Raw genomic sequence first — 3612 nt, 5'->3', positions numbered from 1 at the left:
TGGATGGTTGGTTGGATGGATGGATGGATGGATGGATGGATGGATGGATGGATGGATGGATGGATGATGGATGGATGGATGGATGAATCAATGTATGGATGGATGGATGTATCAATGGATGGATGGATGAATCAATGGATGGATGGATGGATGGATGGAAGATGGATGGATGAATCAATGTATGGAGTATGGATGGATGTACATGTATGTATGATGGATGGATGGATGGATGGATGGATGGATGGATGGATGGATGGATGGATGGATGGATGGATGGATGAATCAATGTATGGATGTATGGATGGATGGATGGATGTATGGTTTGTGTCCTGCTGAAAGACCAAACCTCACCTGAGACCTAGTTTCCTGACTCTGGATTACACAATCTTTGCCAAATTGCCCCATGAGTTTCTTGCTTCATTATACCTTTGATACACTGAGCAGCTCCAGAACTAAAGGCAACAAAAACTCCTACAGCAATAAAGTTGTACGTTTTGGTTTGTTGCCCTTTTCCTAGTCAGTTGTATTTTATCTCCTGTAAACTAATTGTTGCACAACTTTCTTTCTCACATAGCTTCACAGAATATTATTCAGGAAAASCTGATGTTATTTTTTGTGAAAGTGATCAATAGTCTTTTCTTTAGTTTTATTTTGGCCTCACATATTTATCTCTTTTTTGGTCAAATGTGAAGCTTGTGATTTAATCTGAAATCACCTCATTGGCCTGCAGCTCTTTAGATGTTTTGCTTGTTTTGTTTTTTCCCCAAACGGCACCAATTTCATGAGGTTTCTTAATAGTGCCCCATGTTAAAAGAGTCATTGAAGCTATTTGAGGGTGAAACATTTTAACTTCCTTTGTTGTTAAAAAGGAACCTTGTAAATTTTGGAAATTGTTTTTATACTAGCCCGTCTAACGCTGTCAGGGTTAATGAAACGAAACCAGAAACACAATAAAACTTCTTTTTCTGCAATAAAACCAGCATTATTGATTAAAATAAAGTCACATATCCTCTGTAAATTAAACCCAAGGGAGATTTATCTGGTTTTATATTCTCTAAAGATTGAATTCAGATTCGTTACAAGGGGGCTGATAATTGTGTGCCACTTCCGTTGCTGATGATATTTTAAATCCTGCATTTAAGTTTCAGTGTTGACAATAACTCGAAGGGACACTATTGGTAGATAAAAAGAGAAATTGTTTTTAAAAAATTGTTGAAATTGCAAACAGCACCTCGGCAGAAGGAACTAAGCACACAGACGAGACTTTCTTTTTTTTCCTCTAAAGCTATAAAATGGTCTCCAAAGGTAGTTTGATCAAGCTGTGGCCACTGTATCATAATAATGAGTCTTTCTGCAGGCAGACTGATAAAAAGAAGTCTTTTACTCCTTTGGATTGACAAGTAGTAAAACATGCATACACATTTTCCCTCAGAGCGCCGCTTATTCAGGAATCAGGGCAGACTAGCCTACTAATCGGACTGAATTTTCATTATAGAGTCATTTCATTCAGAAGAACATTATATTCATATCCAAACTTCTRAGAAGGACAAGTTTTTTTTTCTTACATTTGGCTTTTTTTTTTSATAGAACTATAAAACTGGTCAAACTTTTTGCAGAGTCTGCCCAAGTCTTATGGAATGGTTTACTTTTAAACTTTCAACACTTAAACAGGGCTGATATTAGTCTTCTTTTTTTAAACTTGTTCTAACAAATATATTTTCTTTTGAGCACCGGGTCTGAATCAAAGTTTTGCAGAGTCATAAGTCCCGCCCCCACCCTATTTATGATTGGCTAATAGGCTTATCTAGTGTATTTAAAGTGACAGCAGAGTAATGTTTGCTTAATCTCTGAATGAACACATTTTCCCCCGTTGCCAGAGATCCAGCATGAGGCCAGATTGCTTTCAGCCCTGAACTTAAATCTCAGCTGAAGACCTTTTTTTATTTACTTTTGCTTTAAACAAAGCACAATATTTTAATAGCTTTTATTTACTTTAGCTGTTTTATGTGTTATTGTTCTTTTATTCTGGTTTAATTTGATTTTATAATTAATTTTGTTGTGTTCTCTTGCTTGTTTATACAGCCCTTCGGTCAACCACAGTTTGAAAATGTTATATCTATCTAATATATATATATATATATATATATATATTCACTGACATTGACAGAAACAGATGAAGTACATTTTAAATTTTAACTAGAAGGTTATGTTTGGTTGATCTTTTCACCAGCCAAACTAAGTAAATAATACATAAATAAAACATGTAATGAATAAAATATTACAAAACTGTGATTCAGACATCACTGGACAGAAAATCAAACAAACACGTGCAAAAAGTCCAGAAGGGGATTTTTTTAAAATGCATCCCCTGACACCACCAAGGTTGTTACCCTGTTTGTGAAAAAAATAAATGAATAAATAGTATGGAAAGAGTTTGAGATGGGACATGTTTTTGACAAGCAGCTGTCTTTTTCCACCACTTGCATTTGCTAATAACACACTGCTAATGCTAAAGTAATAAAGTTGTTTCTTAATTGATGCAGTTCTTTTCCATCTATGAGTACCATTTACAGTAAAAAAAAGTGATCCTGCGTTTGTTTCCGTTATAAACGTGTCGTTACAAAAGAATTACAAAGTGAACACCCACAGGTGAACCACACCTTTACTGCCTTTTAACAATCACCCAAACAGATCAATTAAACTGGTGCAACAAGCAAAAACAAAAATATTTTCAGCGAGCAGATTTAACACAATTTTGAATTACCATATGGCTCTTTGCAACCTTTGCTCCACTTGAGGGGTTTTCAGCAGCAGAACTTGTGTGAAGTAGATTTTATTCAATTAAATTCCACATCCCAACAGTGTGAACACTGACATTTATTGAAAAAGAAACAAGAAACAGGAATTAGTTTTAAATCTTGAAATGATTGCTGGTTTTAGTCTTTGTCAAGATAACTGTGATACATTTTTATCTCAAATGAGGATTGTTCATGTTTAAGTTGCTGTATGTTGAATTTTGTTTTGTTAAGAAGGGGCAGATATTATAGGATCCCTTTCTTCTTTCTGCATCCTTTTCATTCAATRATTGATTCATTTGGGTTTTTTATTGTTTGTTTGTTTTAATAGTTCTTGGTTATTGTTTTTAATGAAGTAAATCAAAGTTTATATCAGTTTTGTCTTTACTCAAGTAAACTCAACGTTTGGTCAGAATAGATTTATGAGTTCAATTAGACCTTTTTTGCAACATAAACTTTTTAAATGAGACAAAAATTTTAAGAAAAACTTTAATGATACTTTAGCTTGAAATGCCCGTTTATGGAAATCTTAGTTTTATAGTCGCTAACTTTCTTTATTTAAGGCCCTGTCACACTAGACAACTTATGCCAACTTATGAAGCATTTTTGTCTAAATTGATAATAAAAGTTGTATTTTTAATCAATTTGTTAGAATTACAGTATGAACACACCTAAAAGAAGCTTCCAGTTGATTTTTTTTAATTCCATCTTCAACGTGGATGTCTTTAAAGGACTATTTTTTTTCTTTTTGCATTAAATATACTTTAAAAGGGCAAAATTATGTGTTTCTCAGGTATACATTTAAAGACTATACCAT

At 33.7% G+C, this 3612-nt stretch overlaps 1 protein-coding gene across 1 annotated transcript in view; it reads right to left on the bottom strand.

Moving 5' to 3' along the window:
• Positions 1 to 3612, bottom strand: part of si:dkey-12j5.1 (probable assembly chaperone of rpl4) — a gene marked incomplete in the record, with an annotated part of 51710 nt that overhangs the window by 28721 nt on the left and 19377 nt on the right.

Source organism: Austrofundulus limnaeus, unplaced genomic scaffold, assembly GCF_001266775.1.
Source record: "Austrofundulus limnaeus strain Quisiro unplaced genomic scaffold, Austrofundulus_limnaeus-1.0 Scaffold446, whole genome shotgun sequence".
NCBI lineage: Eukaryota > Metazoa > Chordata > Actinopteri > Cyprinodontiformes > Rivulidae > Austrofundulus > Austrofundulus limnaeus.
The sequence above is the reverse complement of the archived record's forward strand: the minus strand, read 5'-3'. Positions and strand labels throughout refer to the sequence as shown.